Below are 15107 nucleotides of genomic sequence, written 5' to 3'. Positions count from 1 at the left end.
CTGTATAAACCTTGAGTCCATAGTGACTTTATATAACAACTTGTAGTTCTTTCGGGTCTGTATCAACCCACATATATAAGCATACAAACATATATGCATGAGTTACAAAGACAACAAGCACATACAAGTATATCAACAAGTGTCAAAAAGACAACCATCATCCTACAAACATAATCCAGCGGGCTGACATTGGTGCCTTCAACCCACGAGTATAGTGAAGAGACTAACCTCATAGACTTACGAAAAGATGAATTGACACGCCGCACTAAAACCCATGCTACCAATAACCTATATGAATAATAGTAACCAAAACTCATACTAGCATTCAGTTGTCTAAAATACCCCTATGTCAAACCCTAGTCAAAATCTAGGTCAAAGTCAATTGGGTTCACCCAATCAGTACGCGAGGTGTACTCCTTGTGTATGTAGGGCGTACTGTTGGAATAGTGTCTAAGGCTGCAACTATATTAGGCAAGTATTTGACCCGATTGTGCATGGTCCTTTTGGGTTGCCTTCACCATAGCAACTTGATAGGATGATTTATTAAGAGAGAGTAAATATTATTAGTATATTATGAGAATAATATAAAGAATAATATATTGTTATTTGATTAATATAAGTCATAGAATTAATTGGAATTAATTTGGTGACTTAAAGAGATTAATTAAATAAGAGGGTATAAACTGTCAATTGTTTGATAGTTACACTTTAGACTGTAAATCCTTATGGAAGATAGGTTGGATGATTTCTAGGGCTTAGATAAGCCAAAATCGTCCAAAGGGTATCTAAGGTAAGGATATGGATTAACTTAAACTCTAAGTTATCCAGTTAGGGTTTAAGCTGTAACCCTTAAGGAATCCACAAGTATAAATAGACCCTATGGCTGAAGGAATTTGACACACCTTCTAAAGTAAGGATACTTTGGTCGAATTCCATCCCCTCTCCTGTCTCTCAAATCATCATCTTTGCTAGTTGGTGTTTGTAAGCCATTAGAGGAGTGACAATTGTGACTCTAGAAGCTCCAAGACAACAAGATCAACAAGGAATCCAAAGATATGATTCTAGATCTGTTTCAATATTGTTATTACACCTAAATAGTCATTAGAAGTCTTGGATTCAAAGCATGTTTGATTAGAAAGCCTAGATCCAAGCATTAGGGTTTTGCATGCGCACATAGGAAAGTTCTTATGGCTAAAACCCATCAGTGGTATCAGAGCCTAGCTTGGTTTTCATTGAATTGTTGCTTGATTGTATGAAACTAAACTGAAAAATTCGATTTTTATGTTTCTGAGTCATGGACTCGACGAGTTCCAAAGTGGACTCGGCGAGTAGGCCTGACTTGGCGAGTCCCTTTGTGTACTCGGCGAGTCCGAGCGTCAGGATTAGCCAAAAACGGGATTTTTTTCATGTTTATCTTATGGAAATTTACCTTAATCATATTAGATCAACCCTAATCCAATTTTTTGATATATATGACTATATTTTTGATCTAATTGAAGATAATTATCAATTAATAAAATATTTGATTTCCTTATATGATAATTATTAATCAAATATGGATAATTATGTGATTAGATTATTTGTTATTTGATCCTTTATGTTTTAAATGTTTAAAACTTGTCCTCAAGTTTTGAAATTTATGTTTTGTGATTAAAAGTTTAATTTAGACAATTTAAATTTCAAACCCTAGAATTTTACAAGTTAAAAATACAACCTTATACTAGTATAATATTACAAGATTAATATATATATATATATATATATATATATATATATATATATATATATATATATATGTATATGTATAACTTAAATGCTAGTCTTACGGTTAGTAGGCCTCATTCACGAAGCCGGTCTATAAGGTGGGTATAAGGTTGCGGCCTATAAAATGGCGCTTAATGGGTGTACACTCACACCCACCGCTCGCTTGATTGGTGGAGGGTCGTTAGCCGAACGGGTAGGATAGGGCAACCTCATCCTCTCATTAAAAGTATAATAAGAAATACAAAGTAACTAAATGTTTTATTAAAATTTCCAATCTTAGTTACTTTAGGAAAAGTGAATTGATGCAATCCCATGAAATTACACTTTGCACCTTGCTAAGAAGTTAGTGGAGCGTGTGTGGTTTACCGGCACACTAATTGGTTCTAAGCGAAGGTGGCAAAGGGTGATTCATTGTTTATCATAGTTCGATGGAGTGTGTGTGGTTTACCGCCACATCGAATAGGTGATCGTTACAATGAAGGCACCATGTTAATTTGCATGGTAATTCACACCTGCTTTGTGATCCTCGGTATCCCAATCACAAACAAGAGGGGAATATCGAGATTTAAACATGCCATTGAAAAGTTTCAATGAATCTCATCCGAACCTAGGAATTCTCAATACATTTAGGACTTTAAGTTATGCTCTTCATGGTGGAGAATTAGTGAATCGTCATTCACTTACCTTTAAATTGTTTGCATGTTAGATTACGACATCCCTTTTCTAATGTGTAAATATTGTTGTTGGATCCTAGCCCTAATTTCTTATTGGGTGAATATTAGGGATTCATATTCTAATCTATCTTTGTCCTTTCTATAGATGTCGAACGCCAACAATGCTGCTGCGAGTTCTTTCACTTTGATGAGCCTTTGTCAAAAGGTCACCTTTGATGGAACGAACTTTAGCGAATGGATAAGATACATTCGCACGATTGCTCGCTATGAGGATAAGGAGTATGTCCTCGATGAGAAGCTCGAGAAAATCAACCCCGAAATCGCTACTCCCGCCGAAATCACCGCTTTCGAAACTCATGAGCGTGATGCAACAAAAGTGCATTGCATCATGATCGCGACTATGAACTCCGAATTCCAAAAGTCCTACGAGGACATGTATCCGTACGAAATGCATCAAGACTTATTGGAGCGATACCATCAAAAACCAAGACAAGAGAGTTATGAGATTTTCACGAACATGATTTCTGCTAAGATGGGTCATGGAGAATCTCTTACCGTGCACTTGCAAAAGATGCAAAGGTATGTCGACCGCCTTCTCAAGTTAAATGTTGACTTTGGGGAAGACTTAGCGATCGACATGGTGCTTCACTCTTTGCCTCCGAGCTACAATCAATTTAGGATGACCTATCACATGAATAAAGAAGAGGTCACCCTAAGCAAACTCCAAGGTCTCTTGAGGGTCGCTGAGAGCAACTTCAAGGACAAGTCTGTTGCACCAACTCCCAATCTGCCCGCTGCTCCTGTCTTGGCAATAGGACAAGGAAAAGGAAAGAAGAGGAAGGCTTCGTCAAAGAACCATCGCAAGGTGAAAGCCCGAGATGGTTCCTCTTCTAGTGGGACCAAAGTTGATCCCGCTAAGCCCTGCTCTAATCCGAAGGAGGTAGAGTGCCACCGCTGCCACAAGATAGGACATTGGAAGAGAAGCTGCCCGAAATACCTGCAAGCCATCAAGGAAGGAAAGATCAAGCCATCTTTCGCAGGTATATATACAATTAAATCTAATGATTCCCAGAATACTTCTTGGGTTCTTGATACCGGTTGTGGTTATCACATTTGTTCTAATGTGCAAGGACTAAGAAGAAGTAGAGACGTGAAGCATGGAAGAATAAATCTAATCATGGGGAACAGAAGATTGTCGCCTGTGACCAAGATTGGAGTGTATTCTTTAGTGCTTAGGAATAATTTATCTTTAGATTTGAACAATTGTTGCTATTCGCTAGAAATGGCTAGAAACATCATTTCTTTTCATGGTTTGTTTAGACAAGGTTTTAGATTTTCTTTTAATAATGAGAATGGTTCTATTTTAGCTTATCTAAATGGTGTCTTTTACTTTGAAGCTATACCATGTAATGGAATTTATGAAACTGTTATGATTGTTGATAACTTAGGAAATGATGTTTTATACTTGGATTCTTCTAATAGTATGGATAAAGCATCCTTATGGCATTGTCGTCTTGGACATGTCAATAAGAAACGCATAGCCCAACTCCAAAAGGATGGAGTGTTGGAGTCATTCTACTTTAGGGAAGATGAGACATGCGAGTCTTGTTTACTTGGAAAGATGACTAAGTCACCCTTCGCTGGTACGTGCGAAAGGGGTGAGGGTCTATTGGCCCTCATACATACCGATGTGTGTGGATCATTTAGATCTACCACAAAGGATGGTAACCGCTTCTACATGACTTTTACCGATGACTATAGTAGATATGGGTATATCTACTTAATCAAGAAAAAGTCAGAAACTTTTGAAAAGTTCAAAGAGTTCAAGAATGAAGTGGAGAATCAATTGGGCAGGAAGATCAAGATGCTTCGATTCGATCGAGGAGGAGAGTACCTAAGTCTTGAATTCCACGATTATCTCAAGAAGTGTGGAATAGTTTCACAATTGACGCCACCTAGGACACCACAATTGAATGGTGTGGCAGAAAGGCGTAATCGAACCTTGTTGGACATGGTTCGCTCTATGATGAGTCGTGCTTCGCTATCTATCTCTTTTTGGGGGTATGCCTTAGAGACTGCCGCCCATATCCTTAACCAAGTCCCTACCAAGAATGTTGCCAAAACACCTCACGAGATGTGGACGGGGAAAGCTCCTTCGTTAGCACATATCAAGGTTTGGGGTTGCAAAGCTTTCGTAAGACGAGATACTCACGACAAACTCGAACCTCGTAGTGAGCGATGTATTTTCATCGGCTACCCGCAGAAATCCTTTGGATATCTCTTCTATAGACCGAAGGAAAATGTTGTCTTTGTTGCGAGGAGAGGAGTTTTCCGAGAGCGAGAACTCATAGGCCAAGGAGACAGTGGGAGGCAAATCGATCTTGAAGAGATTCAAGAGTCGATAGATGAAGGAACCTCAACCGCTGGCGCTCAACCCGAGGAGGAAACTCCGGTTGAACCAATTGACATATCATTACCTCTTAGACGTTCCGAAAGAGTTAGGTTTCAACCCCAGTTGTATGGTTTTCATATTACTACCGAAGGGGACACGTATATTAGTGATAGTACACTAATAAATCTTGATGAACCTAATAGCTATAAGGAAGCCATGGCAGGCCCGGAGTCTGCAAAATGGAAAGAGGCAATGGATAGTGAGATCCAATCCATGTATGATAACCAAGTTTGGAATTTGGTTGATAATGTGCCTGGACGTAAGACCGTTGGGTGCAAATGGATCTTCAAGAAGAAGACCGACGTGGATGGAAAAGTACACATGTTTAAAGCGCGACTAGTTGTGAACGGCTTCACTCAAACTCCCGGAGTTGACTATGAAGAGACCTTCTCACTAGTTGCGAAGATAAAATCTATTAGAGTGATGCTAGCTATTGTCGCATTTCATGATTATGAGATTTGGCTAATGGATGTCAAGACCGCTTTCCTTAACGGGAAGTTGGCTGAGGATGTTTACATGGCTAAGCCAGAAGGTTTTGTGGATCCGAAGCATCCGAATAGAGTGTGTAAGCTTGAGAAGTCCATTTATGGACTAAAGCAAGCATCTCGCAGATGGAATCTTTGCTTCGATGAGAAAGTCAAAGAGTTTGGATTTGTACGAAGCGAAGATGAGTCGTGTGTATATGTCAAAGCCAGTGGGAGTGAAGTAAGCTTTCTCGTTCTATATGTCGATGGCATATTACTCATAGGAAACGACATCCCGACTCTACAGGAAGTTAAGTCCTGGCTCGGGAAGTGCTTCGCTATGAAGGACCTCGGAGAGGCTTCCTACATTTTGGGAATAAGGATAGTAAGAGAAAGAAGTAAGAGACTAATAGGACTTAGTCAGAACACTTAATTAGAGAAGGTACTAAAACGTTTTAGTATGGAAAACTTGAAAAAGGGAGAATTACCGATACAAAGCAATGCCAAGTTGAGTAAGACTCAAAGTCCGAGTACCGAAGCCGAGATAGCTGAAATGAGCCGAGTTCCATACGCTTCCGCAGTTGGCTCAATCATGTACGCTATAACTTGTACTCGCCCTGATGTAGCCTTTGCTTTGAGCATGGTTAGTAGATATCAAGGGAATCCAGGCAAAGCCCATTGGGTTGCAGTGAAGAATATACTTAAGTACCTTCAGAGGACGAAGGAATGGTTCTTAGTCCTTGGAGGGAGTGATGACGTGAAGGTGCGAGGGTATAGTGATGCCAGTTTTCAGACCGACAGGGACAACTACCGTTCGCAGTCGGGCTGGGTCTTTACCCTTAATGGAGGAGCAGTGACTTGGAAGAGTTCCAAGCAAGAAACCGTAGCTGATTCAACGTTCGAATCAGAGTACATCGCAGCGAGCAAAGCGTCAAAGGAGGCAATATGGCTAAAGAACTTCATTGGAGATCTTGGAGTTGTACTTGCCATAAAGGAGCCCATAGAGATTTTCTGTGATAATGAAGGAGCGGTTGCCTTGACCAAGGAACCGAGAGATCATGGTAGATCACGACATATTGACAGAAAATTTCACTTTATTAGACATCGTGTAGAAGAAGGACAACTCGTAGTGAAGAGAATATCATCGGAAGATAACCCAGCAGATCCGCTTACGAAGGGACTGAGTAGGGTTAAGCATTTGCAGCATGCTAGGAGTATTGGGCTGAAGGATGATATTAGTATAGATTAGATAGTATTAGAAACGTGTAATAGATAAATGTAAAAATAAAGGAGTTTTATTTATAAGTAATGTTACTATCTTATGTTAATTGTTTAACTATTGTTTCACTTTGCATGTTTTGACTTCCAGAATAATTGAGTTTATTAAGAATAATCGAAATGTTCAAATAGTCCACAATCGTTCATATGTCGGAAGTAGAGATGAATGAAGATTGTCATGAATAGGTGTGTAGAGTGTCTAAATGGTGCTATACATAGCAAAAGATTGCTGCAACGTTCATGAGTGCTTATGAACTAGGTTTGAGCATTGGAACAAACTCGCGCTTGCTGGAATCACCTTATGGAATGTGATAGTAAATGGGTGATCGCAAGACGATAATATCATATAGTCTTAAAACCTAGATATATGGTTTGTTATTGGTTAATTAATTGTACATTGATAATGAGAAAACGCATTGGTAACTCGGTGTTAGAAAATGCATTGTTGTGTGTAGTTGGTTAATGAATAAGTAAATGCATATAAGTCGAAGTTTATCTGTAACTTTTATCCTAAGAAGGAAAAAGTGATATCTCGGTCGCTCTATGATTTGATTTGACTTATGTGCCGGGCCCGGTTAGAACTGAATTGATGTGTTCGATTAAGTTCTATGTCAAATAAATCGGAGATCGAGAAACCAAATGCTAGACTAACTATTCCATAGTATTGTCAGCATGATATCTAACAGAGGACTGTACGATCCCTTATCTAAAGGACACGATTGATTAGATTAGAGTTTGATAGCATCTTTGAGAGCTACGATTGCAAATCGGAATGTACCTGCACATATAGTTACTAGACTTATCCAAGTGGGAGACTGTTGGAATAGTGTCTAAGACTGCAACTATATTAGGCAAGTATTTGACCCGATTGTGCATGGTCCTTTTGGGTTGCCTTCACCATAACAACTTGATAGGATGATTTATTAAGAGAGAGTAAATATTATTAGTATATTATGAGAATAATATAAAGAATAATATATTGTTATTTGATTAATATAAGTCATAGAATTAATTGGAGTTAATTTGGTGACCTAAAGAGATTAATTAAATAAGAGGGTATAAACTGTCAATTGTTTGATAGTTACACTTTAGACTGTAAATCCTTATGGAAGATAGGTTGGACGATTTCTAGGGCTTAGATAAGCCAAAATCGTCCAAAGGGTATCTATGGTAAGGATATGGATTAACTTAAAGTCTAAGTTATCCAGTTAGGGTTTAAGCTGTAACCCTTAAGGAGTCTACAAGTATAAATAGACCCTATGGCTGAAGGAATTCGACACATCTTCTAAAGTAAGGATACTCTGGTCGAATTCCATCCCCTCTCCTCTCTCTCAAATCATCCTCTTTGCTAGTTGGTGTTTGTAAGCCATTAGAGGAGTGAGAATTGTGACTCTAGAAGCTCCAAGACAACAAGATCAACAAGGAATCCAAAGGTATGATTCTAGATCTATTTCAATATTGTTATTACACCTAAATAGTCATTAGAAGTCTTGGATTCAAAGCATGTTTGATTAGAAAGCCTAGATCCAAGCATTAGGGTTTTGCATGCGCACATAGGAAAGTTCTTATGGCTAAAACCCATCACGTACTTCGTAGTTGACCGAGGATCGGGAAGCTAACCTCTGTACGCCCCGTATACCCGACTGCTTACCATCCATCTTATTAAGTGCTTAATCCTGTAAGCACTTACGTGCAAACTTTAGATCTAGGGAAAACCATAAAGTTTCCAACTTTGTGGTCTAGCATGGATATTAAGTCCACAACTCCAAAAACCCTATTCTCTTAACCCATTAAGACTATCTAGCACTTGCATGGAGGGAAACTAGTGACCTAGAACCCAACTTTATGACTCAACACCCTATAAAACCTCTGAAAGGACAACTCAAATGCTTTAGAGTACCTTCTAATCAAAAAGACCAAGTTTATGACCAACAAGGAAACAACTTTGAGCAAAAGCTAGATCCATAAGATTTCTACATCAAGGTTGAAACTTTTTACCTCCACAAGGTGCACAAGGGGGCATCACAAGGGGGGCAAGATGCTTGAACTAAAGCCTTGAGTGAAACACCACCACCTCAAATTTCTACTCCAAAAGCTCCAAATGGCACCAAAATGGCTCAAGAAGCTTCAAAAATGCACAAACACTCTTTAGGGTTTCGAAATGAGGAGGGTGACTAAAGGTAAGAAGGTGCATGAGGCCATACATATGTTTAAATAAGGTCCAAAGCCTAAAATTTAGGGTTTGCACCATGGCTGCGTACGTGCTGCGTACTTAGGTGATTGGGAGTACGCTCAGCGTATGAGGGTGTACGCCATGTGTACTCCAACAACTCCGAAATTACAAAATTGCCACTGAGAACTAAAACCATCAACCTTCCGAAGGCCATAACTTCTTCGTTCTAAGTTTGATTTCGACGTTCTTTATATCCACAGAAAGGTAATGAGAAGCCCTACAGTTCTATCAACTCTCATTTTCCTTAAAACTTCCTGATATTAAATCCAAACTTCATAAAAGTCCCAAATGATCACTTTACGGGTATACCTTTGGGCTCCTAAAACGCAAACCAAACTCTCAGATCACCTAATCTATATTATCCACATCCAAGGGGTCTAAATTTATCCTTCTCCAAGGCCTATAGCCTTATGATATATGATCTTCGAGTCAAGGTTTGAATTAGGAAATGATTCGGAACAGGGTGTTACAAATCTCGCCCACTTAAATTAGATTTTGTCCTCAAAATCACATCCTTACCATTCTCCTGGTCCCCAAACGCTCCGACCAGTACCTATTGATTCTCCAAATGACTAGAAAGACTGTCTCATACTCTTTGCGACCCTCCAAGGCTACCATCAAACCTCAACCTTGTCAGAACTCATACTCCTAATGGTGAGCGAATCATTGATCCCTTAACTATCAAACCAACACCTCACTACTATATTCCAAAACGCCCAAAACTTTTCCTAGCCTCCACATAGGGTGTTACAAAATGTAAGCGCTACTCAGTGAGAATGGAAGCTGTTCATGGAAGGACTATTGCGTCTGATTGCTACCGTTGCTAGGGAAGGAATGGTAACAAGTGGATGATGATGACGGTTGCATGGGCTTGTCCAAATATTGAGAGTGTTAATAAAATTTTGAAATCACATTGGTTGAAGATGGTTCAAATACAGTGATTCTTCGGTGAGTGGGTAGTTGGATGTGTGTTTCATCCATTCCGTACAAGGGTTATAGTTCTTTGTCATGAGCATATAAGAATTAAAGATTTGGTGTTGTATCATGGGAAATGCTTGGAATTATTGGACTTACTAATATTTTGGGAAGTATTTATCTGAATTTTGAATGTTTGTACGATCGTTAAGATTGGATAGTAATGGGACGCTAGTTAGTGTAGGCTCATGTGTCGACAGATTGAACTGTAAGGATGTCAGATGGGTTGGAAATCCATCAATTTTGTGGATTGGAAGAACACAGTCGAATCCAGGTGGTAGAAAATCATTTGAATTTTCGAGGATGAAATCAGGTGTGGAACCTAGGAGGGTTCCACTTCCTAGTCAGAAGGGAAGCCAGTCGTAGTGGCAGTGTGGATATAGTATTGCGCAAGGTTAAGAGTGCAAAAACTTTCAAACATCAGGTGTGCGCATTCGTAGTAATGCATATTAGACATGTGGATGGATCCAGGTTGAGGGTTTTTCTAGTGCCTCTCTGTCTGTTCTTGTTTGATTAAGGCTTTGGGGTTCGAAGCATGAACTAAACACCTGATTGGGATATAGTCAATATGGTTTGAATCATGTTTTATCGAGGGTTGGTAGATCAAGAACAAGACCATGGGTTGAGTTCATGGAAGTATAGAAGTGTTGTAAGACTATGTGGTAGATGTAGTATACACAAGGATGATAGGCGGGCATGGAAGTGTTGTAAGTCTGCATGGTAGTTACAATATTCACCATAATGAAGTAGGACATGGTAGGAGTGGTCGTTGGGTTGAAAGACGATCAGTGCATGCCTGGGGCGAGGCAGACGATATTTTCGGATGATTTCTCCTTACTATGGGAGGAGGACCATTGGGTTTGAGGTGAGGTTAGGCCTGTATAATACTCAATTGGATGAGATCCGTTGGCATGGACTGTTCAATTTTTGAGGGTAGGTACATGGTTTGGCACCATAAATCCGTTGTATCATTTTGGGTATTATCAGCTTTTTAGTTGTGGCTATCCGGGAAGAAGACAGGCCAGATGATTGTTTGGGCCTTAGTGGTTATGTCAGTTGGGGTTGAATGGTGCAGAACTAAATGAGTAGTTGATTTTAGGGTCTAGGAGTCCCTACTTGAGGTAGTTTCAGTCTGAGTTGTAGGACTCAATGAGGGAGCAGTTGGGATGAACGACTTGGGGATTATAGTATTGAGATTGAGTGTTTGGCTAATGGCTCGTGATGTCATTTTCTAGGATGCGGATTCTATTCATACAATTTTCTATATGGGGGGGGGGGGAGGGAAGAGACCGAGCGTATGACTATAGAGATCGGAGGACGATCCATTGGGGGAAACTGGATGGTTGCAGCGACAAAGGTGGAAATGCTCGAGATGATTATTGTGGTTTAATCGCCTCAAGAAATTTTCATATGTGGAAAGAGAGTCATTTTTGTGGAGATTGTATAGGATGAGGACTAGTGGTATGCCTTCCTTGATTTTAGTTAGAACGTGTCATGGCAGGTTGTTCCAGGTGATCAGGAGAAGTGAATTGGGAATGACAACTTTCGTTGTCTATGTTATATCTCGACTATGAGGATGATGCCTCATGTTTTTATTATTATGTCTCACGACGAAGTGAAGTTCAGAGATTTAGAGGCAAAGTGTGTGGTAGTCCAATTTTTCTTAGATGGAAAATCAGTGTTATGAATGGGCTATCAAAGTTTTGCTTGTGCATTTGCGTAGGATTCTTGATGATAGAGGCAGTTATGACTGGGAAGTTTTTGAGGTCTCCATCCGTTATTCGGAATGTCTTTGAGTTGTTGGGTCCTTATCTGGGAGATTATCTTGCGTTGTGTTATACATTCCAAGAGTTAAGGATGGTTTGTATCTCGGTATGTCGGTTTGAAGTGTGGTTTCTCTGCAAAGTCATTTGGTGATAGTTCAAACTCAAGTAGGGGAGAATTGGGCATGCTACTTGAAAGATCATTGATGTGTTGAGTTCACGGTTTCAGAAGAATGGATTATAAGGATTTACGGTTCGGGTATGAGACACTTTGGTTCAAGATGTAGTCAAGATGAGATGCGAAGAAAGTTAACTTTTGTTGTATATGCTTAGGAATGAACGAGTTGTCTTTGTAGCAGGAAGATGTTGGTTAGGGAGCTCATTGTAGCTAGTGGTCCCTTTTGGGGATGCCGATGAAATGGTCAAGAGGTGGTAAAGTTGCTCGGGTCGAGCGTCGGTTGTTAAAGAATCCATCCGCTCAGGGTATAGATTCTTGCTATCGTTGGTTTTTCAATCAACTTCAGAATTTGATATGTGTAGTTCCACATGGGTTAGTTCAGTAGAAGATTGGATTGTTGGGCAGTTACCATTGCATCCTCGATCGTTGAATGTTCCCGTTTATCGTTAATGGGTGGGGATGCTTCAAAGGTTTTAAGTTGCATAACTGGAGGTCAATGGTCATGACAACTTATGGTCATGTCCTGTTTATGGTATATCATGGCTTCTAGATGTGTTGCCCTGAATTGTTAGATTACGAAATTATGGTCTATAGCATATCCGGGTTTGTTTCGGTAGTAGGTAGTGCATTGAAGTGATTATCTATCTATTCCAATTGTGGGTCCTTTGGTTCCCTTGTCGTCTGTTGAGATTGTATAATGATGTGGAATTATATCAACGGAAGGTAATTGGATACGACAATCTTTGTTAAGAGTAGTAAAGTGCTTCATTTGGTTGGGATGTGAACACCCGATAATGCTTGGTCATGGTATCATCCTAAGTCAAGTAGAGAGCTAGTTCTAGTTGCAAGAGGGTTCAGGGTTAATCATTGAATATTGTTCTTTGGTCATTTATGAGCATCAGAGAAAATGATACAGACTCATGGTTAGGTTCAATTCTAGGGTTGCGTTAGGACCTCTCTGCCTGTTCTTGTCTGATGAAGGCTTTAGGGTATGAAGAACGACTTGAACACCTGATAAAGTCTGGTAAGCATGGATTTGAATCGCGTTGTTTTTGGTTAGTGTGTGGTTGTGGGAGTGATGTAAGACTGTGGAGTAGCTGTAGCATTCACTAGGTTAGTGTGTGGTTATGGATGTGATGTAAGATTGCGGAGCAGGCGTAGCATTCACCAGGTTAGCATGCGGTTGTGGGAGTGATGTAAGACTGCAGAGCAGCCATATCATTCACCATATTAGTGTGTGGTTGAGGAAGTGATGTAATACTACACAGCAGCTGTAGCATTCACTAAGTTAATGTACGATTATAAGAGTGATGTAAGACTGTGAAGCAGTTGTGGAATTCACTAGTATAAGATACGGTTGTAGAAGTGTTATAAGAATGAGAAGCATCTGTAACATTCACTAGGTTGGCAGGCGGTTGGAATAGTGATAGAAGTCTATGACTTGGCTCGTGGAATTCTCTAGGATGATTTAGATAATCACAGGGTTGGGTGAAAGGTGGTGAGTGGGATTCAACATCTGTACTTGAGAAATCGTAGGTTAGTTTGGGGCCAATTGTGATGTGAGAAATCGGTTCGGTTTGTAGCCATCACTGGGGTTAATCGAAATTAGTGATGTAACATCCGGATTTTTACCAGGTATCTTGTGAGTTTAAATTTCGTTATATTGTGTGAGAGACTCGGCGAGTTGGGGCTCGGACTCGCCGAGTAGGGACGCGGAACTGATCGATGGTGCGCGCTTGGACTCGGCGAGTCCAGGGTATGGACTCGGCGAGTCTGCGCTGTGTAATGAAACCCTAAATCTCCGGGTTTGTGGCCTATTTAAAGGGCCTTATGGCCGTCATTTGCGCTCATCCAACCCCCAGAGTGTGTCCCTAGAGTTCTTGAGCGTTTGGTGAAGGAAAGAGAGCAAATCTTGACCTTGTGAGTGTTGTTTAGCAAGAAGAAGGAGGCTCTAGGCAAGAGGAAGCAAAGGAGGTTGCTATTTCGTGGATTTGGAGCTTGGATCATCACTTTAGAGGTATTATTTTCGGACCATTTTCTGTTTGGTGAAACTTGATGCATGTTAGGGCTTAATATGATCATTTATGGGGTGATTTGGTGCCCCTTTGGTTCCCTCTTGGAGTTGAGACCATGGATCTGGATCCATAGAGGTCCAGAGGGCCTCACTCACCAAGCTTTATGGATGGAAATGGAGTCCTTGGCCTTGTGTTGAAGTATTTGAGTCAAAAACATCATTTGTGATCATATAGAGGTTATTTATGCTTCAAGATTGTGACTTTACGTGCTAAATAAGCATGGAGGGATTGGATCTATGGATTAGTGGACTGGATCTAACCTTTAGAGCAAGATTGAGTCAGTGCATGGCACGGACTCGCCGAGTCCGAAGAACAGACTCGGCGAGTAGCATGAATGTTGCGCGACCACTCAGCGAGTGGCCACGCCGAGTTGGGAAGGGTGAACTCAGTGGGTCAAGGGAGAGTTAGGATGGACAGGTGGACCGAGTCAAACTGGACTCGCCGAGTTGTTCTTGAGACTCGGCGAGTTGAGTCGTGGTGGCCCCACAACTCGTGCCAGGTGGAGCTCGTCGAGTTGGGGGAAATGCTCGACGTGTCAGGGGAGGGTTCCAAGGAAATTGATGCATGCGCTCAGACTCGCCGAGTCGCTATAGTGCACTCGCCGAGTCCGGTCAAAGTTGACCGTTGACCATTGACCAGCGTTGACCAAGAGTGACTTGTTGTAGTGTGGTCAACCTTAGTTGGGAAGGTGTTAATTAGTGATGTATTGTGCTTTAAGGGGATTACAGCTCGGCGGATCGAGTGTTTAGCGATTTCAGGGTTACGATTTACCGAGACACACGAGGTGAGTCTTCTCACTATACTTTACCTTGAGTAGGTAACCAGAGTTATGTGATAGAGTATTTGTATGCTATGTATGTTATGTGTTGTACTGCATGATTTCTATGTGATTTATGTGGTGCATGTTTACCAGAGCTAGAACTTGAGGGTTCACAGAGTTTGGGTGCACGGACCCACAGAGTTATAGCCTCGAGTGGCTAATATGTGTTATATGTAGTATTTTGGGGAACTCACTAAGCTTTGTGCTTACAGTGTTGATGTTATTTGTTTCAGGTGCTAGTGACGACCGCGGGAAGGCGCCGGCTTGATTCGTACACACACGTTTGGAGTTTGACATGTTGATCTTGGGATTTTGTACTGTTTTGTTGAACAAGTAAAATGGTTGTTTTTATGAATATTAATGGAATTATGTTTTATATAAAAATTGAAAAATTGGCTTTAAAGTTTCGGTGTTACAAGTGATAGTTCGAG

Source organism: Lactuca saligna, chromosome 8, assembly GCF_052625555.1.
Source record: "Lactuca saligna cultivar CGN05327 chromosome 8, ASM5262555v1, whole genome shotgun sequence".
Classification (NCBI taxonomy): Eukaryota; Viridiplantae; Streptophyta; class Magnoliopsida; order Asterales; family Asteraceae; genus Lactuca; species Lactuca saligna.
Note: the sequence above shows the minus strand (reverse complement) of the source record.